At 32.0% G+C, this 25,623-nt stretch overlaps 1 protein-coding gene across 1 annotated transcript in view; it reads left to right on the top strand.

Annotated features, from left to right (window-relative positions):
- Window positions 1-284: 284 nt before the first annotated feature.
- The window catches only part of LOC129971230 (uncharacterized), a 398,163-nt gene continuing 372,824 nt past the window's right edge, over window positions 285-25,623 (top strand). The window contains exon 1 of the mRNA XM_056084816.1: window positions 285-417. The gene's annotated coding sequence lies outside the window, so the exon portion shown is untranslated. The remainder of the gene's footprint in view (window positions 418-25,623) is intronic.

The raw sequence follows: 25,623 nt of genomic DNA on the forward strand, positions 1-25,623 counted from the left end.
AGTATCCTTTAAAACAAAACCTATTGAACCTGCAGGGTTTTAGGATACTCTTTTTTAAAAAAATAATAATAAATAAATACTCCCGCTAACCTGCTACGTTTGGTAGTGAATGAATACCGGAATAAACATCGGCCGTTGATCTCCATTCCGTTCCATCGCCAAGATTTGGCGAGATAGAAGCTTGCAACCAGTTCCACAATTCTAGTCAATGGTTTCCACGTTTTTATCACTACTCGTTCTGAGTGAGTAGTGTTTGACAACAAATCGAGACTGTCTGGATCGACCTGCGTTACTCGTGCTGATCATTGAAAGTGCTTGCTCTCTGTGTCAGTATAACATGTTGATTGCCTAAACACATGATTTTCATATAATGTTGTGCTAGCTCTAAGATGCAGGAATTTCTAAGGATTCTATCATGTGAGTCATTTTTAATTAATAAATTTAGTTAGCTTTTGAAATATTATTCCTCTATTTTTCATGTAAATAGAAAAGAAAAAAAAACCTGAAATAAACTGTTAAAGAATATTTATTGACGTTCATGCTTGATATATATTTAAATGATTTTTTTAATATTTTGTTGCCATTTAAAAAGTTATTTTTTTATGTTTAATAAATTTACTGAAATTTTGAAATGATAAAAACAAGTAAAACAAAATGTGTATCTGTATTAGGTAACCACACTTTTTAAATAAATTTATTTCCAAAAGTGTTTCAATCACATAAAGACTCACAAAAAAGTATTTATTTAAAAAAAAAATGACTTAAAGTTTGCAAATATTGTAATATTTAATATAAAAATGAATGGTTGTTAAATCTTGATTGACGGCGTGCAATTCTTTTGGAATGTCATTGTCAGGAAACAAATTCCGCACTTGTGATTCCTCACACATGCAATAGTCAATCTCTGCGTAGATTCGTGAATAAATTTGTTTATTGAAATTCCAAGTGGCTGAATTGGATTTTCTGTTACTCGGATGGATAAATTTGGTTTTTGCAAGCAAAACACCATTTCATTTTCTTTCAGAATGTTCCGACTGCTACGAATATTGTTAAATATCATATACTGTTAAATTTAATATTTATAGTGTGAAATATAGTACAAATATTATATATTAATATGTTCTATTATTATACATTATTTGTATATTATATTATATTATATAGTATATTAGTATGTATAATTTAGCATGTAACAATTTTGGCCTCAAAATTTAATAGTAAACTAAAACAACTACCTCCATCACAAATAATATCATGACAGTAATGTCATATTCTTGTATTCCTTTATAATAAAATAATTTTGCTTTCTTACGCAGAAGTTTCCGCGCAGGCTACATACTTAAAATAAGTGGAAATTTTACTAAATATCTATGAATAGAGTTTGATGGTTATCTTATATTTGACATTTTCATAGGATGGTCCGAATTTAAAATCATTTAATGAACCAACTGTGTTAATATTGTTTAGAAATATGTAAAATTCACCCTTTAAGAGAAGTCGAATTTTTTTTATTTATAATTTAGATAGGAATCTTATCCTTAGTGTCATGAAATGTTTTTGCAGTCATTTTCATATAAATAAGATAAAAGTAAATGAAAATATCTTCCTACATCCCAAAAGAAAGAGAAAAAAATACATCTCTACAATATATCAAGCCTTATTGCCTTAAAATCAAAGACAATCAAAATGGAAGCATATATAAAGGAACGAAAAGGTTCGAATATCGGCCCAAACTTAATGATATACATAATACTTACTTATTAAACCATTAAAGCTTACTGGCTTATATTGGCGTCTTTACTATGAAATTACTCTTCGTAATTTTGAGAGCCAACCCAAAGTAGAGTTTATGCGGCTTCAGTGCATGGCATTTTTGTGTCATAAAACTGCGCAAAATGCCAAATAATGCAGAAAAAGGTTTTAAAAAAAAGATTGTCTCTTTTCAATCATGTTTGAAATTTAGCAGCTTTTTAGAAGTAGCGCTATGATTATTTTGGATTAGCTTCTTTGAAACGGGATCGGATAAAATATCAGCAGGCACCCTTGCCCATACTTCCAGACCACAGCAGCTCGAGAATGTTTTAGCCTTTAAACGCTTAAAAATTCTTTTTTTTTTGTTATCATATATATTCATACAAAGGTAAAGAGAATTAGCTTCGATTACATCTTTAAGCGTTAAAAGGATTCAAATGGATTGTACGCTTCATACATTTCGGAATCTCCATGCGAGTGTGTCTCGAAGACACCTCCATCGCGATGCCGCTTGGTCTGAAATTATGCATGAAATAATTTCATTTTCATTTGTCAACAAGCCAATCGAGAACAAAAAAAAAATCTTATTCCAACCACCCATCAAACAACATTCTCTTTAAACGAGGCGTGTGCCACGGGAACCTTGAGAAACGCTTCGTTTCCGAGTTCCACTTACTTACGCAGCTCTTTGACTTATCAATAAAAGTAATCAGTTTTAGATACAATTTAACAACGACTCAATGAACGAGGAAAAGGATCGTTCTTATTTCGAATTAACGTCCAGTTGTGTCGCATCTTTATGCAAATCTCATGGACAAGCAAATTATTGTAGGAAGAATGGTCGAATGGATGGAGTTAGCTTATCAGATGGGGAAACCTTCGTACACAAACAGGAAAATAAATGATCCAATCAAACACATACATGCCTTTTTACTTTCTGGTATACGAAATAGAGAGGACGTTTTGTAGTCATCAAAAAATTCGAGATTTTGAAGAATCTACGTTTCTGGCTTACCCGAGTTCGAAAAATACTTTCACTGGCCTCATGTCCGTGAACTCGATAACTCAAAAGCATTTTGAGAGAGAGATGAATGAGATTTGATATACACATATATAAAACCAAATTCGTAGATTTCTGTTCAATTTAGAACGAAATCTGCGTAAAGGAAATGTATCTCTCCGTGTTAAAATGAATTTGATAACTGCTAAATCCAAAAGAGTTAGATCAGTAAAATGTGCTGCCAAAGCTATAGAATTTGAAATATAAATCCGCATCAGATTTTGAAGTAAATGAATTCAGAAATTGACTTTTGTCTGTCCATTAGTATTCATGTAAACGTGATCGTCCCAAAATACAAAGATTTAATTGAATGAAAACTGATGTGTGATTTTGTTACTAAAGTTATAGTTGTGTATCGAATTCATCGGAATACAAATAAGCATCCGAATGGCCTCTTCTTCACTGTCAGGTCCAAAATGCTTTGAAAATAAAAACTGAACACGTTTATGGCCTTTCAAAAGGTGCCATTTTTTTTCTTCTTCTTCTTTATAAGTGGGGGAGAAGGAGATTATTCCCTTAAGCGAGGAAACTATTTAATCTGTAAAACCTCCGCAGTAGCTGAATTAATATTACTGTTTATTCAAAATGTGGACTTGAGAGTAAGTGAGAGAATTCAAAATATAATGCACTTTACCCTTGCATACACTCTTAGTTCATTTTTGTTTTCTCGTATACGAAGTATAAAGTATTATAATAAAATTCCAGATTTTGACGAATCTCCCTATTTCAGACCTTCCAGAAATCGAAACGTACATTTCTGAAAAATGACTGTGCAAGAACTCAAAAATGTTTCGAATGAGACGGTTGAAATCGGGTCGAGTCTTTACACCCAATTTATAGATTTCTATCAAACTTGAGCAAAATCTGTTCGAAGGAAATCTGTCTGTCCGCCTGTTCGAAAGCAAGTTATCATGATAGCTACAAAAAGAGAGCTAGATGAGTAAAATGGGTTACACTTGCTTTACATCTATAATATAGGATTTTATATATGCAATTTTGAGCCCAATCCGGTGAAGAGTTGACCGTCTGTCGGCCTCTCCTTTCAGAAGCATGCGAACGCGATAACTCAAAAACGAAATGACTTAAATATATCAAATTTGGTATGTGATTTTGTGACCGCAAACGCCTTTTTATGTCAAATTTTGGTTTCTATCTGTTCGGGAAACGCGCATCTAAAACACAAATTCGCCTTTATTAGAAGTTATGGGCAGACTACTCCCGCTAGCAGTTACGGTAAGGAAGAGGAAGATACGAGAAGCGTCGGCGAGGCCACTCTCGTTGTTTTGTTTACCAAACTGTTGAATATGCAAATCTTGCTGATTGGCTGAATGAATTCTTTTAATATCCATTACTATTTATTAAAAATGTGGGCTTCCATTTAAATGAGGCGATACAAAATATAATGCTTTTTGTTACTGTGTGCGCGTTCCTTGCAGTTCATTTTTGAGAAAAGTATCGCTTAAATGTTGACAAATATAACGGCGTGTAAATCTTACAGAAGGTCGAATAAAGGATGAGAAGTTCAAGTACAGACGTATGTTGCGAAATATACCTGTTAAATAAATTTATTTTATAGGTTATGATGTTAAGATAGAGGTAGAAAAAGATGCACCTACCGATTCTTAAGTTGTTGTTTTTTCCCTTGGTGTTTTCTTTTAAACTAGTCAAAGTGTAGCTTTCTTTTTTCTTTTCTTTTTTTTTTTTGATATCTAGAGTCACATTTGTGTAGATATCAGGCTAAGAATTCTTGAAAAAGAAAGAATTTTTTGGAAGATGAGCAAAAATGGGGCTCAAGCGAATTTACTTTAGCATTGTTTGCATTTGAAATATATGATACAGCTAAACATCACATTATACTAGAACAAACAAATTTAGATTTAAAACTTATCAAATGACTGAAGCTGGAAAAAATCCTAATTCCTTTCTATCCCATTTTTCCTTCCACGTATATTATAGAGAAAATATTGTAATCGTCAAGAAATTCGAACTCGAGATTGTGATGAATCTCCACCATTCAGACCTTCCTGAATTCGGAAAAACATGTTTGATGATATGTCTATCTATTTTTCAAAAAGATAACGCAAAAAGACATTTAATAGGATAAAATTTTATGTATGGTCGAACCATCCAATTCGCAGATTTCTGGAACTTTTTAAGCAAAATCCATTTGGCAGAAGTCAGTTTGTTCGGCTGTTTGAATGCAAGTTTTGAGTGAACGATAGCAACAAAAAGAGAACTGAATGGATAAAATGGGTTACTTTACATCTATAGTATAGACACATATGCCATTTTGAGCTAAATACGACAAGGTGTTGTAATCGTTTGTCGACCCTTTCTTTCAGAAGCATGTCAATGCGATAACTCAATAACGCAAGGACTTGCATGTATCAAATTTGCTATGTGATTTTGTGATTTGGGTCATGCCAAATGTGACGTATTGAAGCCATTGCTTTTTTTAGTTATCGCATTTAGATTTTTCTGAAAATACCGAGCGGCAGACGTTCGACCCCTTCTTGGATTTGTCTCAAGCTTTGATAGGTGTCTACATTATAGATGTTAAATCTGTACATCGCATTTTATCCATCTGGCTCTCTTCGTTTTGTAGTGTTAACTTACATTCGAGCAGCTAGAAAGGAATTTGATATAAATCTACAAATTTGGTAAAAAGACAGTATACCTCATTTCATCCGTTCTATCTCAAAGCGGTTTTGAGTTACCTGTGTCACAGCTAGACAGACGTAATGCTTAATATGTGTTTTTTAAATTGATAGGGTTTACAACGGGAAAAACCGTCAACATCTCGAATTTGGATTTTTTTTTTTTTTTTACTGTTGAAATAGTTTTTCTATATTTTATATACGAGAAAACAATAGAAGAATCGTTCACTGTTTCCTCTTTATGATAATGAATGTTCTGAAGTTAGAAATATTTTAGATTCACCAACATCCTATGGCATTTCCTATGTTCTATATCTCTATTGGTCGCCAAAGTGAAGGAATATAAAATATGTAATGCCAAGTTTCCTTCTAAGACTGAAAAGTCTCATTTGCTGTCCTTCAGTGCCAATTCTGACTTTCAAAAGAGTCGATTTCTTCCCGGGATGATTACGTGACAAATAAGGAGTAGCATTTTGTTACAAGGAAAATCTAACTCGATCATTTTCTTTTCATGCAAATGAGGCGCTAAACGGTGTGCGCACGCGCACCTTAATAATATTGCAATCAGTTGTGGTTTCGTGGTACATTTCCTTCTTTTCCCCCAAGTTTCCGAATTTTTTTCATTCTTTTATAGACTTTTGTGATAGGAGTGTCTTGAAATTGTTTTTTTGTAAACAACTCACACCTTCCAGCAGGGTGCGCTATTATCTTGTTTTGTATGATGCTAGACTACCTATTTACCTCTATATAAAATAGAGTTTATTTTCCATGATTTATTTAGAGTTTTCACAATAATTTCCATCGATTGGTCCATTTCCATGCTTAGAAGTCTTTAAACTCTATTTTAAAATGTGCCAAAAAACTTGCGAAACTTGAAATAAGGTCTTGTTTTGTATAGTAGATTACTTATTTTCGAAAAATCATTTTAGAGTTTTCTAAACTTTTTTTTATATAAAACTTCATAGAAGAAAGCCTCTACCCATAATTCCACTCTACAATAACATTTTATTCACAATAGGAAGAGAAGGAGTTTGGACGGACCATTGGGTCTTAAAAAGGCATCAATGAATGAATATTCGAATACAAATATTTGATTTTTCTGCGCGATTAAATGGAATCGCATCCTCCTTCTCCCGGAATGTTTATAACTTGATGGAGAAGGATTGCGCTGGTGTGCGGACCCTCTAAACATTTTTAATATGGAGTGTTAGAAAAATATTTTTACTCATTTAATTATCTTCCAAAAACTGAAATGATCCGTTTGAGAAATACTCTTTAAAGAAAAAACCTTAACATTAAAATTGTGTCATCAGTGCAATTTAATAAATTCGTTTTTTCAAGCTTTTCTAAAATGAACCCTTTCTAAGGCCATGGGAAGTAGGCTTCCCACCCAATGTATCAATCTTTGTATGAAATGATGTAGGTTGGCATAAGTTCTGACACATTTTTTAGAAAGACAGAAACTTAGATGCTTCAGTTCTTTATCTCACACAAAATGGTGCGTCTTGGTTTGTACTTCATTATTAATTAACCAAATTAATTATTAATTAAACAAATGAATGAATCAAATTAAATTTATCTAATAAGCTAAATGAATCCCTTTTCTTATTCTAATTTCAAGCCTAAAAATATTTTAACAAAATATGACTAGAAAAACATGGCCCTTTAAAGGGTTAAATTGCTAAATTCTTCAACTATAATTGAAGCAAATGCATTATTTTTTATTTTCAAATTCATTTCGGCATAAAATGTACAAGTATGACATTTTATGTCCTGCATGTTTTCCTGAATAAGGCATTTGGTAACTTCTATGGTCCCCCCCCCCTTTAACTTGCTTTACTTCCAATTTCTGAAAGCTACTATCTATCTGAATACACAAAAATCACTTTTATTATTTATTGTCGAATGGCAATTGTGAGATGTAAATAAACCATCTGAAGAATTTCGGACTGTTTAATTGAACGTTTTTACAGTTGCAATGAATTCAAAGCGTAGCTTCATTGTAGCTGCAAAGTATTACTAGAAATGCTCTGGATAATGCTAGCATTCCATTCAGTCAGATGTCAAAAAAATCGAGAAATGAGACTCAAACAGAAAGTTTAACAAACCCCAATTTAGACTTACCGTCGCAAGATGGGTAAAAACTCTAATTTAATATTTCCAAATCGTTTAAAAAGTCAAGTGGGACGAACAAGGTGGTCATTAAGTTTCGTTTAGTTTAGATAAATTAATGCCCCATTTTAAAGCAGAATTAGGGATATTTTGGGATGGACCTCGTCATTTTGAACCGCGGTGAGATGACGAGGACGACACCTAAGCTGGTATCCCCCTCTCCAAACTTCCACACAACCCCAGCGGGAGAACGTTTGACCCCGACTGATTTAACGCGCACCAGACCCGTTTACACGATGGTTCTTCGTTGGAATTGGATCTCGACCCTGAAAAACCCTCGGATTCCGAAGCCGAGATCTTACCACCAGGCCACCACGGCCAAGGTAGTCATTAAAGGTGTCTAGTACATATAAAAACGCTAAAGTATGTGGTAGAGAAATACTTCTTACTACTTATTATCGAATGGCAATAATCAAATGTAAACCAACTATTGTACGAATTGCAGGCTGCTTCATTGTACATTTTTTAAACGTGGAGATTTGACGAAATCTCGAGTTTTCTTACGGTTACAATACATTCTACTGAGTAAAAATTCTACATAAACCACATATATAATGTATAAGCCACTTATTTTATGAACCAGATTAATAGTATGTGGGTTCATTAATAGTCAAAAGAAAACTCTTCCGTAATTATTTTGAATTTAAAGTGTCTTTATAAATTAAGTAGCATTAAAGTATTAGTCAGTTTTCTATGCTTATGACAGAATATCTGTTTTTGAAATAGAGACAGCTCATTTTGTAACGTTGTAAAATCTTGATTTCTTATCTTATTACTCGACTGTACAGTCTATTTTTCAAACGCGAAAGGAATCGCGGAGATTTATAGCAAAGATTTAGCTTCGAAACACGGAAATCTTTGTGGTCCTTTTTTTCATTGGCGAATTTAAGTGTCTTGTGGCCCGAGTCAATTTACATTATAAGGCAACACTTTTAATAAACTAGTCAATTTAATTTCACATTTCAAGACATTTTTTAAATTTATTTAGATTAATTTTTCATTTGAATAATTTTGTTGTTTGCTGTGATGCTGTACAAATGCTGTAAATCTTAAGTAAACGAAATCAAACAGGTCGAAAGAATTACACTAAGCAAAGCCATATTATCCCAATACTTTATAATTCATAGAATGTATATATACACGCAAATATTGCTGAACGAGCACCTCGCATAAAGAAGGACACAAAATGTAAGATAGTTGCTCATTGAACGAAAGATTTTTCGTATAACCACCAATGAGGTGTCATCGTGACATTACATTTTGGATTTGCTTATATCAGTGTGCGTTGAGTGCTTGTTTGTAAACAGCCCGTGTAAATTAAAACTAGTTTTGAAAAATCTAAAAAAAAAATTTAAGAAATATTACATTGAAATAATATTAGCATAACTAAAAAGCTCATTTTTAGAATTTAAAATAGTTTAGGATGAGTGTTGAGGCGATATTATTCCTTGGAGTTATTAAGAAAATGTTAAAAATTTCGATTCATTTTTAATTAAAATTTTGCAACACACCAGGTTGGACAACAGCAATAACTTTAAAAGGAAAACAATGCATTACAGATTTTATTGCGATCTTTACAATGGTCAGCCACTGTGGAGCGTTTGGAATGATTTTTACATTTCGCATTATTGAACGTATTAAGTAATTTAAAATGCAAAAAAAAAAAAAATCACTTAGAACATTTCAATACATTAAATGTCCTTTATATTATTATAAGAATTAAAATAATAAATATCCGTATCATCGTTCGTAGGTTAAAAGGTTAAAATAACATATTCAATACACTTTGCCTATCTGTTAGCAGACTTTTTTATTTTATAGATATTTTATTTATATTTTAAATTTAATTTATATTATTTATTTATATTTACCTTCTTTCAGAAACGATTTTAATAAAATAAGCATTTTGTTACAGATGCTCGTTGAATTATAATTCTGCAACTACTTACTATCTTTGATTTTATTTTTGCGGTTTATATGGAAGTCTGATTTTGTATGGTTTTTAATTCGGTTTTCTCAATTGTGTATGTTTTTCATAAAAAATACCCCCCCCCTCACTCTTTATAATAATACTTACTCTATAAAAATATAGAGTAAGTATTGTATTTGTTAAAAATATCGAAGTCAAGATTTTGACGAGTCCCCGAGTTTTAGACCTCGGAAGACCTCATAGAATCCACTCGGAAAGAAACCAGAGTCCAAAAAACACATTTTTGTAAAACGCCTGTATGTGACAAAGATAATTAAAATGATTTGAGCTAGAATTTTGATATATGATCTTTTCACGAAATGTGTACATTTTTTATAAAAATGTGATCAAAATATAATGAGAGTGTTTCTGTTCCACTATTCGAATATAAGTTAAAATGATAACTACAAAACGGAAAGAGCGAGTTGGATAAAATTCAGCGCGCAGATTTAACATCGAAATTGTTGTTAACTATCAAATTGTGAGCCAAATCCAACGAGAGGAGGAGCACCTGTCGATCTGTACATTCAGATGCATGTAAACGCGATAACTCAAAAACACATTGAAATGAAATGCATCCTATCCGGTATTGATTTTGTGACTGCAACCGTAGCTCCTTGTCAAATATTGCTCCCAATCGACTAGGAAGAAACAGCATCTGAAACACAAATTCATTTTCATTAGAAAATATGCAAAAAAGGTTTTTGTGGAACCACTCCCGCTTATTTAATTCTGCGTTCATTACCTCATCGTCTGAAGTCTTGAATCCTTTGGGTGGAGGGGGTCGGCTTGTGTTAGCAAATTTAAATCTAAAATCATTATCTGCGTTCTTCAGCACTGAACATTTCAAGTATTTGCATTTAATAACTATTGAAAGTTCAGCCATGCTTTTTATATAGCTCCTTTCACCATTTGATCCGTCTGTAAAAGAAATTATGCTTTTAAAAAAAGCCACATTTCTTGCACGAATGCATCATCGAGTTCATCATCTTTTTCTTTTTTTTTAAATTTCTCTCTATCCTTTCCATACTTAAATAAAAATAAAAATTATTTGTTGTGTGTTGTGGAGTTTAATGACTACGAAGTCGTAGCATCATATCATTTTATTAACTGACTAATGAGTACAATTTCCTGACATTTGGTTTCAAACTTAACTACTTATCTGACAATATAAATTAACGTATTATTTTAACCTATAAATAACGTTTAAATAACGTATTATTTATTTTAACGTATTATTGTTTTATTTTATGACCGCTTGTACCTCAGTGCTCCGATGATCAGAATACAAAGATGACATAATGGTTCAAGCGTTCGACTATCTGAATAGTTGATTAGCCTTATCTAAATTGTATACAGTGAATTCAAGGGTGAATTATGAACTGCTGATCTGTGTCTTATTCACGGTAAGGTCATTTGGATCTAAACGAATAAAAATAGTAACCATCTAATTTTTGAATTTTGAATCGGGTGGATAAAGTTTTTGAATACCAGAATGCGATATTGATGTCTCCAACTTATGGAATATTGTAGATAATGTATTTCGCCATTCTGTGAATGTTTAACCCTTTCAACGTCCTCTCTTGTCCGCGAAAATTTCTGTTTCCGCATTAGAACAAACAAAATTAAAAACTCAAATAAGTAAACATTTACAAAGCGTTTTAAAGCTTTAAAATGTTGAATAACGCTGGAAGCGTGTTACGAGCGACGAAGTGGTTAATTTGCTCTTGTGTAATACGTATTCTTTGTAATTTAATAAGGATTTTGTTTACTTTTCTTTTTTTTATTCGGTTACCAAAATGGCTTAAAACTAAAATGTATTGTTGTAAAACGATTTTAACCAATGATCTACATAAACATAGATTTTGCTAGAGATCCACCAGTCAGTTTGACTGGTCCAGTAGTTCCAGTTTTAACGTCGAAAAACATCACAGAATTCTGTTAAGTCTCCCTCCGATTTTGATTTTGAGCAATTGAGTTTATGATAAATATAAAATGTATTTATGTGCTATTAACTAGGTAATGATAGTTAAGAATCTCATACATTCACTATTACATATCAATGCTTAAATTTTAAAAACACCTTTCATAATTCTTCGAAAAACACAATGCGGTTTGTTTGTTTTCACAAAATGACTTTTTTTTTTTTTTTTTGAAATAAGATTTAGGCAGATTTTTTTTCTTTCCTAAGAAACGAAGGAAAAAATAAACGTTCCCGTCATTCCAACCATTTTCTTTTTTTTTTTCCATCTTATGTGACAAAAATTTAACATAAATGGGTGGTATCTCAACTGCATCTGTAACGAACTTTTAAAAAATATTGCTAGCAGATTTTCTCTTTGCATTTTTATTGATTTTCAAAAATGACACAATTGCTTTCATGCACATCTTTGAAATATCGTCTACTTCCAATATACATTTATTTTACTTTACCTGAATTTAATATTATATGGAAACTTGCATCATATTTGTAGATTTTCCCGTTCCAAACGAATTTTTCTGTACTTCTGTTGCATTGTTTCATACTATATAGTAAAACAAGATTTTTTTTTTAAAAAAATATTTTGCCTTTTATTTAAATAATTTTTTATGATGATGAAAATATCCTTTTTTAAATATGACAATTGTTTATGAGCCCTTAATAATTTTACCAATAAAAAACCTTATTGCACTTTAGTTTTATTTTAAATGTAAATCAACGATGCATTATCAAAATAGATTGTTGTAAATTTCTGGTAGTGATATGTCAGTTTGAGGTTTGATGGATACATACGTCAGTCATTTACACATGATGATTATTTCATTTCGTTTATAAGTGCTTATAAATTTCGTTTATCAATAATAAATAAGATATGAATTGCCGGTTATTTTTTTGAAAAAGAGCGAAATCAAATGCGACATTTGAGGAAGGCAAACTTAGCATTTTATTTTTACAAAATCATTAGAACTCGTATGTTTGAAAGCGAGGAGAGAAAATACTGAAATCTTCTATATATAAACTATAGTTGGTGTGCAGAAGATTTTTTATACCACTGCTGCTCTTTAGATGAATGGCAAGAATCATTTCCTAGCAAGTAACAGGCCTACAGCCAGCAAAGTTGTTGTTACCGAAAATAAAAGCTCATGATTTTATAACATCATCCTGATGAAGAATTCCTGACCTGCCTGATTTCGAGTACAGCGAGTTGACGTTTTGTTTTATGAATGCTATGCATCCTTCGATTCGTTTTCAAATGTTGATATACAGCAGTTTTGGTATTTGTATGTCAACATAAATTAAAGCGATGGTTAACCCAAGCCATACCAAACGCTTCAGTGCCATATTTTAAAATGTATTATGTGCTTAATAATGCATTATAAAATATGTATTTGTAAATTAATTAGCGATAATATTGAAAACAAGTGATATAAGTGCTTCATTTTGAAAAGAATTTATGTAAGAAAAGTATAATAAATTTTATTTTATAATATTGCAGAGATAACTACATTAAAAAATATATAGTTTTTTGTCGTGTTGATGATTGTGCCTAAATTTTCATCAGTCATTTACTTCCCAAAATAATGATGGGTTAGACTCAGTAAAAATAAACTATTCCTCAAGTTTATATTTTCTGGGTGTGCTAAAATTTTCATGACATCTCTTATCTAATTATCAACACTGCAACTAATTAACTTCTAAAATATGCTTTCTGGTTATGCAATAGCTTCATACGTTGACTGCCGCGTGAATGAATTGTGGTTCACACCTACTCTCAAATAGTATCGAACCATTTATCTAATGAGATAATAAAGGATGGGACATCTCAATAGATAGAGGGTTTAATTATCTAGTCAGAGTAAAATTGTTAAATCTTGACTAACAAATGCAGAATTTTTAAAATTACTATCTGGATGTTACATTTTTAAACAGGTCTAAATACTTTTTAAACGAAAACGAATCCTTTATGCGTAATGCTATAGTATAATAATGTAATTCAACAAAATAATTTCTAAGAGGCGAACGCCCTAGCTTCCGGTAATCGCGGGATGCAGCACGAGCGGTAAGAAAACAGCACTTAACCAAGTGCAAACATTTTCATAAAAGTAGGGGGAAACCTCATCTTGTGACCGAAAAAAGGCATGAGGTATTGCTTTTTTATAGCTGAGGGAAAAGTACTTTTGGCGTATATACGGTAAGAATCCCTTGACAATATGGCCTAAGAAAATAAAAACTGCCGCATGGTAAGTACACCGAGGTTAAAGCCCTCCTTTCTAGCATTTTAAAGAAAGGCCTCGTAAAACCTTCCGCCTCCATTTTCGTTCAAAATAGTTTTTTGAAACGCTATAATTAAGAGGGAGAGATATCCATAATACTTTCTCGCATCTCTCTAATAATAAATATGAATTTGTATTTTAGACCCCTTTTTTCCCACCAATTGTAGACTTTTGTCAAATTTTGGTATCAACTGTCATCTCAAAATCAGATACCAAATTTAAAATGTTTTAATCATTTTTGAGACATCATATACATTTCTGAAATTTCAGAATGATAGACGGTCGATCCTTTTTGGGATCAGACTTAAATTTTGATAGGTGTCTATATTCAAGATGTTAAATCTTTGTACCGAATTTTATTCCCTCTAGCTCTCTTCATTTTATAATTATCGTGTTAACTTATATTAGAACAGATAGAGAGACAGACTTCTTTTGATTGGATTTTACTCAAAGTTTGATTGAGATCTATACATTTGGTGTAAAGATTATATACCAAATGACATCCTTGTAGCGCTTTTGGCTTTTTTGAGTTATCTTTATCACAAACGGACTTAATAATAAGGATGTGTGTTTCGAATTCAGAGAAGTCTAAAGCGTGGAAACTCGTAAAAATTTCAAGTTCGATTTTTTTAAAGATTATAATAGTTTCTCTATACTTTATATCCAAGAGAATAAAAACCAACTGAAGAAACTAAGGCTATAATTAATTGCAATTCAAATTAGTTTTTCAGTAAATCCTAATGGCATGCTTATTGTTCAGGTGTCTTCGTGTACAATTTGTGAAGAATGGCTTCGGGAATTCAGCACTTTTCTCTAAGTGACTAAATTAACAATTTTCGAAAATCTTGCTTTAAACTAATTCGATCACTTACTTGGAGTATTTATTTGTTATACTTATTTGTTTTGTGTTCAAAAGCACGATTTTTTTTTAAAATAATTTTTGCATGGTCTTAGGCCATTTCTGTGTGTGTATCTGTCAATCTTCTTTTAGCTTTTACGTCTAATCTTGTTTCGTAAAAGAGCCCGAAAATCTTGAAAACATGCAACATATAAACATGCAACATATTACAAAGACGTACTGACTTTCAATTCTTGAAACATTTATATTTTTTTACACATATATGACATACTCCGTAAAAACACAGCATTCAAAAAGATTTTAGAACCTGGAAAACCATCAGATGCTTTACATGCATACATACATACATGCATCAATCAATCAATCAGTTGTCAACGAGCAATTTCATCTCATATTTTTTCCCATTTCAGAGAATCGTCAGTACGTTAAGAAAATCGAGACTAATTAGATTTTTAATGACAGATTTCGGCAAATCAATTTGTTTAAATTTGTTTTTAAATCCGAAGAAGAAAAAAACGCTTTAAAGATTACGTTTTTTTTTTTTTCTTTTTTTTTTTTTTATTATTATTATTATTTTTTTTTTTTTTACTAAGAAAATGCATCAATCGTAAGTTCAAAGTCCGCATACATGTGAACACGATAGTGAAAAACAAGAATCATAAGTTAGAATTTTAGAAGTGTATCCGTTTTTAGTATCTGATCTTTATACCAAAACTATAGAAATTGGAAGAAAATCGGTGAGCTGTTCCGAAATGGTATTCGAATTACTTCACTTAAATACTGAATGCACGAGAAATTCAAGGAAAAAACATTCTCTTGCAAGAAACGAATTAAAAATAAACCTGAAAAAAAGTGAATGAGAGTAAAAAAAAAAAAAAAAATTAAGATTTTCATTTAAACTGCTTTTTACTTTCTCTACACGATCGCCGATGTGAATGTTACAGCATTCAATTTAAATGCGATGCAGACTGTCTCAGTGGTGATAAATTTCTTAACTGCATTATCCTGCATTCATTTTTCTAAACCCTTGATATTTTTTAATTAATATTCACTTAAAATTAATACTATGATGAGTATTTCTATTTGTTTTGTTTATTCGTTGTGTATTTAAAATTTGCCATTTGACGGCTCATACATAAATTAGAAACGTAACATTTCCATAGCGTTTGCACGCAATAAGTATAATATAATGTTATAAGTATAATATAATATAAGTATAATGTTTATGTGTTACTGCATTTACATGCAAACCGGCAGATGGCCACCATTTTGACAGATTTCGTTCAAAATACGATAAATTTTTATATTTTAGATTCTGATTCTGTGTAGCGTTTTATCTCTCTTCGCGTTTCTTAACTAACGAGGTGACTCGTACCTGGATAAGCACACGGATAGACTTTCTGGGAATGAATTTCGTTCCAAATTTGAAAAAAATCTACAAATAGGGTCCTAGTCCCATACGCCAAATTTCAGCTGTCTACCTCAAAGCGTTTTTGAGTTATTCTCACAGGCAGACAAACGGACATAATCCTCCAAATGTGCGTTTCCATCTCAAAAAGGTCTGAAAGCGAGGAGATACGCTTTAATCTTAAGTTCACATTTTTAACGATTAAACTATTTTTTTCTATACTTCGTGTACAAGACAGGGAAAACGACAGCTGCCGAAATTCTGTCAGTTCCAATTTAAAGAAAGTCGTTTTAGTTGGTATTCTCTCACAATATCGGTTTCTGCTTACTCTATTTTTCATCTTCTCGAATTCAGAGAAAAAGCTCGTAATCGGGGCCTTGGGCATGGCCGCCGTCGACTAGGCTTCGTGTTTTTAATCAGTTCAGTTTGATCTCTCACCTCAGCTGCCTTCTGATAAGCTGATAGCAAAGCTACTGCGTGCCACAGAAAAATTCCTGCCTGGAACTACTGAAATTAAAAAAAAAAAAATGTTTACCCAAACTACAAGTTCCTTGCTATGAATTTCATTCTACTAGTGAGTTCAGAACAGCTTAAAGTGGGCAATGTAAAAATTAACTGCTTTCGTGCTGTTTTGATTTTTTTTGCAATTGGTAGGTGAAACGTCTGGTAGGTGAAAATAAAAATACTAATGAGTATTGAGGCATTTTCAAAATAGTATACTATGGATTTATCTTGTTAATGATCATATGCCTGTACAACATCCTTATCAATACTTTCAATGCAAACTTTCTTGCCACTATCTTGTAACGAAATCTATTGTTTATACTTTGTGTTTTATACTTACAACTATTTTTAATCATTTATGCTGTACATATCAATATCGATTTTAAATAACGTTAGTTAGCTTAAACTTATCTTGTTTGAATGGTAACCAGCTACCTACAAGCATTTTTAGATATGAGAATTTCTCTATGCTTACTTTTGCCACATTTTTTAATGTGCGATGCTTATGACAATTCTTTGCATAGCAACGATTCAATTAATATTTGCGAATTTTTATTTTCTAATTTACCATGTGAAAATTTAATCATGTCAATAGATGATATTTCTTAAGATTACTTATTAAATGGTGTATCGCCTAAGTATCAATTGTCCTCGATTCTGACAATTACTAGTTCCGCCGTGGATAACACTCATTTTAAATATAATTTCAAACTGATCGAAATCCCTTCCATATGTATTTTCTATTCTGATAATTTACTGTTACTTGTTTAAACTTTTTTTTATTAATTTAATTTAATTATAAACATTCCATTTTGTAATTGTTAGGATGTTATTTGGGGATGGGATTTATTTTGCTGAATCATGTCATGAAGGCGAAGATGACACGCAACCCGGTGTATTTCTCTTCAACCTGACTTCTGATTCTCAATCTTATATTTAACGTCCCAGTCCTCATGCACGATAGGATTTTGATAAAATCCGGGTTTGAACCCTGCATTTCCGACCTCACCACTAGGAAGCTTCGGCAGTAACGTTTACGAAGTCTTCTTGGGGACTTCAATTCTAAACCTGGAAGCAAATTCTAAGCTTAAATCAAGCTAACAGAAACAAGTTATTTCTATAATATTTCACGTGTCTTCAGACGCAAGGGGGGGGGGAGCTCTACAAGGGACTAATTTGCAGTGGATTAAATAAAAAAAAATGTGTTATCTATCGTAACAACGTAATTGCTTGAATGGCAGCAGGTGAAGCATGTATACTTAGCTTCGGACTGCAAATTCTTCGTGTACACATTTTAAGTACTCCAAAGTTTTGATCCATGCACATAATAATACTTATCATTGCATCTGTCACGTTGCACACAATTTGTAATGGAATTACTTGTGTAACGGTGTTACGTTTGCTATTGAGCATTTGTTTTTTGCTCAAATTTCGGCAAGCGTCCCTCTTACCGTTCGCGATCCGATCCCCTGCTCCAAAGTAAAAATTACTTTTTATGTGTGTGTGTTTGCTAGGCTTAGTGTCAAAATTTGTCTCATGTTTTTAAAACCACCTTGCGTTTCTTGCGCTTGTTTTGCATCTAGATATGATTCAAGAATATTAATGCACTATTTTTTTTTCAATGAAGCAATTGGATTTTTATCACATAGATCGCTTACTTCTTTTTAGGATTTAGCTAAAATAGTTCAAATCATTTTGTTATGTATTTTATCTTTCATATTGGAATCATCGGGATTTTCTGTACTTGTAGGCAAGTAAATAAAAATTTTAGTTTAGGGGATGAAGATTCCATAATTGATTTTACAACTATAGTGCATATTCATTGTTAGGTTTAGTTTAGTTATATTAATGTCCGGTTTAAAAAGCAACACTAGTACTATTCTGGGACGGAACTCGTAATTTTGAACCACTGTCAGATGACTAGGATGACACCAGTGCTGGCACCCTTCTATCCAAACTTTCACACCACACCAGCCTTTTTTTCGTTAGGCAGAATGTGTTCAGGGGAGTGTTGTAACATAAAAAAAATTCTAAGAAATTAAAAAAATACAAAATAAAAGTAATTTTATGTTAATTCCTTGCGAATTTTTTTAGCAGACACTTATTGCACTGGTTGAATGGATGCGTGATTTGAAACAATTATAACTTATTAAGTAGCTAGCTTCGAAATCGTTTCTATATCTGGAAAGCACGATTTAGTAGATTATAATTAAATCTCCTCTAACAAGCACGTCTTTAGTTCTGAGAAGTTTCAATGCAGCTCGGAGTGTAGCACTTCCGTGCTAAGTACAAAGAGAACTAATTCTATCCTTTATTTCGTCCGCGTTGAAAAAGCAAATGTTCAAATTCCGATTTTTATTTCTGATCTATTTTCATGATTGGAATAACGAACTATTCAATCAGAGGAAGTTAAAATGCAAAGATATTTTCTTTTTGTTCGAAGCTGTTCGTTATTTGTTGATGGCTTACAAACTGCTCCGTTAGAAGCTTTTTATTATTTAAATCGGGCCTTTCTGTGGCTTCGGCTGGAAGGAAATATTTTCCCGATCTTAAACCGATGCAAAATGAAATACACCAATCTGATGTTAATGTTAAATGGACGTTCATTTAATTCATTATTTTCGCTCATTAGCATTGGCGAATTTAATAGAAGCATTTTGTTCCCGTCTTTTAGTGTCTTAAACCATTTATCAGGCTACTTATGCGCTGTTTAAGAAGTCAAGAAAATTTAATTTAAACTGATGATTGAAGAATTTCTGCCTAATAGAGATAAATATTGAGTTGCTTTAAACCTTTTTAACTTCCGAATCTGTTTTTGGGTCGATAATAGTTTTCTCCAAACTCATTTTTCGCTGAAACACGTGTTTTGGATGCCAAGTTTATATCTGCACAAGGAAACACTAACAGAACTGAAGCCTTATTTAATTTATACTAGAGATGAAAGTGAATGGGAAAATTGTTTTATTTTGTAATTTTAACGAATAGTTTTATTAGAGACGTCGAAAAATCGAACAAAGAGCCGTATTGTCGACACGAGCGTTTACAAAAGGAAATGATATTAATTAATACCAGCGAGAACAGTCTCCCCAAAATTTTCTCGTACATATTTTAATAAAGATCTTTGCACAAAGTCCCGCGCCCCTCTCGCAGGTGCCTTAGCCTCGACTGCTTTGAATGGTATTGGCGAAAATAATTGCGAAATGTACATCTTTGTCATGCATTTAACATTTTTACTGAATCTGAGTATTTATTTTGGATTTCATTTTTCCGAATAATTGATGTTCTTGCTGGAATATTTTTACTATAAGGCATATTTCAATACATTGTTCAGTACTGACTTCACTGAAGCTCAAACATTTTAGTTTCAACACCTGTGATTTACTATTTTTATTTGGACAAAAACCACTTCTCAATGTTTGTGCATTTTTAAAAGAATCGGATATCTTACATGTTATTTCATTTTAATCGCTTATGCTTTCTTTTTCTTTTCTTTCTTTCTTTTTTTTTTTTGCTTTTAACCATTTTTAGTTTTATTCTTTGGACATGTTGTTGTTCAATATTGTACTTTGAACAAAATTACAATGATGGTCTGAATTTTCAGCTGCGATGCAGTTTATCTTACAAAAAGGATCTCTTGCCTGGTTAACACCCATGTCAGTCAGTCTGAAAATTCGACTGACTGAAAACCAAACTCTGGTACAGAACTATAATTGTAAGTTCACACGCCGAATTCTGTTGATTTCATTATTTGCGTTTACATGCATGCAGGCGTACAGATCAACAGGCGGACAACCTTTTGACTCATTTATTTCAAAATTTCATAAGAATTCACATTTTAGATGCCAATTCTTGTTCAGATTTTATCTACCGAGCTCTTTGTGTTTTGTATTTATCGAGTTCACTCGTATTTATTCGAATAGCCAGACAGAAAGACTTCATCCGCATGGATTCTGCTCAAAATTTTATAGGAATCTGCAAATTTAGTCTAAAGTCCATACATCAAAGCATTTTTGAATGATCGTGTTCGCAGACAGACAGACAGACATGATGCCATGAAATGTTTTTCGAATTCAAAGAAGTTCAAACTTCTTAGAATTCGAAACGTAGAGATTCATCAAATACCCGATTTTGAATTTTTGGTGTTTTCAATACCTTTCAATATATTTTAGAAAGTAAAAATGATCAACATTATTTCAATGTACGCGACAATTCTACAAAACTTCATCTTTGGCTTATTTATACCATCATCTTTTTGATTGAAATATTATTTAAATGAAGTTTATTTATTTAAATTTGTCTTTTAAAAACTGCGAAAACGAATATCAATATTTGTTTTTAATATGTTTTTCCTTTGTTTAAGTACCCCTACAGTCATCCAAAAAATTGATACTATTTTTTGCTATGCTTTCGTTGATATTTTTTGCTTATATTTTTATACTCGATAAAAAATATTAGTTCAAATATCTAATAATAAAAAACGTACAATCGAGCATATTATGTTCCCAAATCTCACTCGAATGCGAAACACTCGTTAATCGAAACATTTTTTTTTCAATTTAAATAGGATAATAAGTTCCACTCTGAAAAAAATGCACAAATAAATTTCTGTTACATATAAAGACGCATGCCTTTTTTTCACAAGAAAGTTGTCTAAAGACATTTGTTTTTGCATGCGCTTCAAAATGGCGGAAAATGGAACGCAGCATTATTGTTAAATAAATGTGTAGCCGCATGGTGGTCTGCGTTACTAGTAATGCTTCTTAGCACTTCATGCAGCTGTTTCCCGTGCTTTCAGCGTATTTCTTATTTCACTGGAAAGTTGCTGTGCTGAGGTTGTCAGCTTCTTCTCATCTGACCAGATCTCATTTACATTTTCTTCCTGGACGCAGAATGCTGCTCCGTAAATTTTTCGCCAACCAGTTCTTAGCTGTGAATTTGTTCTTGCATTTTATTTAAATACTTTTTTCCGCGTATAGCGATATAAAATCGTAAACGGACCATTTTTATTATTTTTATTTTCATTTATTATTTATTTATTGACCATACAGTTTTACTACATATTTTAGGTCTTGTTTTCAATTTGAAAAAAAAAAAAAAACTATAAAACCTAATCAGCAAACAAGCCTTAGACACCGATAGCTGATATATAAGCTAGACTCTGCATGTGATGTCACGATGTCACCTTTGCACTAGTTTTTGAAAACATCGCTCGTTAAAAAAACTTTTTTCCATTTTGTTTTACTCTTAAGTGAAACTCTTGTTATAAATGGTACACATTAAACAAATTTGACTATATTTGATCCATGCACTTTTTTTTTTGGTAAATTCTTTTAAATGTTTTTTTTTTATCATTATTTGGGTTCTTCTGAATAAATTATTGAAAAATAGCCATTTCAAATTCAGGAAAATTCATGAAATAACTGACTTCTTTGATCTGCAGCCTACTTAATAGCTCGATTTTTTTTTCATTAAAATGCGTTATCGTAATGAAAATATGTGGCAGCTTCCACGGTTTCTGTGCCTGATAATTCATGTTTAAAAATATTCCCAATTATATAATTATTTTCACTAACCGTTATTTCTTGTGTTTAACTCATACTAATAAATCTCATAAATCATAACTGATTTTTAAACATTCATCCTTCACTTCAAATTTATTTCCTACAGAAAATTGTCAATGAACCATTTTACTGTTGTCGCTTTACATTAAAAAAAAAAAAAAAAATCAAGGCTACTCAGTGTTTTAAAGGGAAACAAAAAAGAATATCCCGAGGATGCGAAAGAGTTGCAACCTTGTATCCTTTGAATTATGTACCATCTTGTCTTTACGTCCAGCTGAAAGTATCACAGTAACGTAAAAGGAAGAAAAACACGCAATTATTCAAGTGTGGATGCGCTTGCACGAATGTCAAAATTTTATGGCGCCCGGATTGTTTGTCTTTACAATGCGTCCATCGCGAGTGCATATATATTGCACCGAATATAATTTGTTTGAAGATGAGAAAGAAGCATCTTGGGATATCCAACAGAATTGTCTTCGTGACTTGCTGAGCTGTGGGTAAAGCCAGGCACGTTTTTCCATCAGTCAGGAAACAATGCTTCGAAAAACACCCCTGCTGCTTGACCGATTTTATGTTTTTTTGCCCAATTCCCGCATCTCATTTCATGGATTTTTTTTCTCCCATTTCGATAACATCGTAAATCTGTCCCAGCTGCATTTCCTAGATGGATTGCTTGAGCTGTGAAGATCGGCCTTCAAGGACGACGGTGAGGGAATGAGATATCGAGGCAGGAGCTGTCTGCTTCTGTTTGGGGTAAAGGTGTTAACCGTAGACAGAGAATAAATATCTTGGGGAACGTCGGAATATTTCGAATGTGCAGAAAGAATTATGAATAAAAAAATTATTTCGTTCTGACATATAACCAGGACAAAAAAAATGTTGAACAAAAAACGTTTTTAATTCATCGTTAAAAAGGAATTCAGAAGATTTATTCACTCTCTAATAAGTTATTATTTATTCTGATCGCTAGAATGCATTATTAGCAATCAGATATTCTAAATTGCTCCAGGTAGAGATACGAACTTTTCAACGAGATACGAACCTTGCCTCATGTTCAATGTGAGTCAAAGTTCAAAGCCAGCAGGAGTGATCTCTAAAACACTTTATCTGGTATTGTCTTGTAAAGGTGAATTTCCTCCTTAGACGCATTTTTTCCCAACCGATAGAAACCAAAATCTGACACAAAACTACAATAGCAGTCACAAACTCATAAACTAAATTTATTGGATTTAAATCATTGAGTTCTTGAGGAATTGCTTTTACATGCTTCTGAAGGTATAGAACCCCCTCCCCCTCGAATATTTTACCTGTAAATTTTGACAAAATACTCTAGTCCATAATATAATATTGTCTTTGTAAAAAATAATCAAATACAGAAAAAAACTTTTTTTTAAAATGTAAATATTTTCACTTTATAAATTTGTAAACGTTGAGAAAACTTTTTTAAGCTGAAAATGTTCATATCATTTTCATTAAAAGTACAATCTGATGAACTAAATTGGTAATTATAATTGCATATTCACAATGCTTGCATTTATTATTTGCATTTCTTTTTAATATTTTTTATAGTATCCATTGTATTTTATATAAAAGAAAGGAATTAGAATTTCTTGATCCGCTGTATTCCTTTTTTAATCTAACGATTTTAAATTTCTATTTAAGAATAATTTGCGCTTGCATTTCCTTTCCATTGCATTTTTACATTTATTAAAACTGTCTTGTAAAACCTATTAGCTGGGAAAGGTTTACATTAACGTTTTTATTTACTTATATTCTATTCCGTTTCTTAATTTAAAGCTATTTTGAATAAAATATGTGAACGCTACTGAAATGAATGAATGTGGATTATTCGTTGAATAACTTAAATAAATTCTTAACACATTTTTATGACAAAAATAGTAGGAGTGTTTAAAAAAAATTGAAACAGTTAAACCTCTAATTTACAGAAAATTTTAAAATACCTAGCAATGATCATTAATTATAAATGACTATTCATTTATAATTGGCTCTTTATATGTTTTTTTAAAGGATCAAAAAATTCTCGTTTTCTAAGACATTTTTTATAAAAACAAAGAAGCATACTACACGAAAGAAAGTGAATCCGAGCTTCACAAATAATTTTAGTAAATCCATTCTACCACGTTTTATCAACTCGCAATTTAAGATTCTACGACGTAATCATGATTCGGAAGGATTGAATTTAATTTGCTCTTGAAGTTCTTTGATTTTCGAAAAAACTTTTGTATCAAAATATCATTCATTTAGAAACCGAAAAGTTTTCATATTTATTGTATTGCATACGAAACTCAACAATTCATAGTGTACTCTTTGCAACTTGAAAGACATTTCCCTCAAACTTGCTTTAAAAAAAAAAAAAAAAAAAAAAAAAGAGCTATTTCTTTTGCAAAACGTGAACTTCAAGTGGAAGAATCTTCAAAATAACTGGTACACTCAGATTTTCCTGACCAAGGAAGGAGAAAAAAATAAACAAATCAAATGAAAAGCTTTATTTTTCATAGTGTTTCTAATGCTTGAGTCATTTTCCAAAAGTTATCATAAAGAAAATGACTACAGGTTTCGCAAACAGTACTTTATTCATAATACAGCCCTGGTGAATAATTATAGATCACGCTTCACAGCGCATGCTCTTTATGAACTCTTCTCGGTTTACGAATTGTAAATTGATTCCAAGTTTTAAGATTTCGGAAGTCAAGACTGATTCCAATACCGCGAAATCGCTCTCACTTTCGTGGAATAAGCGTTTCAGAGCTTCATTATCTTCGGTAGCTTTGAAAAGGAGTTCGGCATAAATATTTATTTTGGACCGCGAATATTTCATAGGAATGGCGTGATTTTTTTCGTGATTTGGGGAATAGGATTTGGGGAAACATGAAGGGAAAAGTAAAACGAAGGATTCAGCCTTGGCCTGAAACAAAAGCAGACAAAAAATCTAATTCTTTTTTTTATTTTTTTAAAGCGCGATGTTGGTGTCAAATATTCTTTGTATTACTGAAGTCTCTGATATTTAAGGCGTAGATACACGTGCTTACTTCAACCATAAAGCGCAATCGTAAGTTAGCACGTTAAGTGCCGCGCCGATACTGCCTTCTTTTGTGTTTAGCCCGCGGTCTCCAACATTGTTTCGATTCATTTTGCACACGAGATGTTTACCGCATTGTAACGAAACTCATCAAAGTATTTCGATAAGGAAAATTTAGGCCCATTTATTATTTTTTAACAGAAAGTAGTTTTTATATTGTTATTTTATATTTAAAGTCACCGGCTACTATTGCCGTTTTTAACGTCAGTCACCAGTGACTGACACAGGCGAACTGAAAGTTCAGTGTTAGTAAGCGATGACTGATATAGCGCTTAACATGCTAATAAAGTATTTAGAAATATGCAGGGAGACCGGAGTGGCCTGATA

The sequence above is a fragment of the Argiope bruennichi genome, chromosome 6 (assembly GCF_947563725.1).
Source record: "Argiope bruennichi chromosome 6, qqArgBrue1.1, whole genome shotgun sequence".
NCBI classification, from domain to species: Eukaryota; Metazoa; Arthropoda; class Arachnida; order Araneae; family Araneidae; genus Argiope; species Argiope bruennichi.